We start from the raw sequence: 216 nt of genomic DNA, 5'->3' as shown, positions 1-216 counted from the left end.
CAGGGAAAATAAGTAGGTGAAAAGTCAAACATCCCTTTCCAGACGCCTCTGCTTCTCCTTCTTATGTCAGCACTAGAGTAAATGCAGCTTGAAGTGCTGACACATTCATTTAATGACCATTTGAAGTTATGATGGCACTGAAAAAGTAACTTACGACTGTTTTTCACACTTACAATCTTTGCAGCATCTCCATGGTTACGTGATCAAAATTCGGAC

Source organism: Pantherophis guttatus, chromosome 3, assembly GCF_059756535.1.
Source record: "Pantherophis guttatus breed Tessera chromosome 3, ASM5975653v1, whole genome shotgun sequence".
Classification (NCBI taxonomy): domain Eukaryota; kingdom Metazoa; phylum Chordata; class Lepidosauria; order Squamata; family Colubridae; genus Pantherophis; species Pantherophis guttatus.
This window is presented reverse-complemented; position numbering follows the sequence as displayed.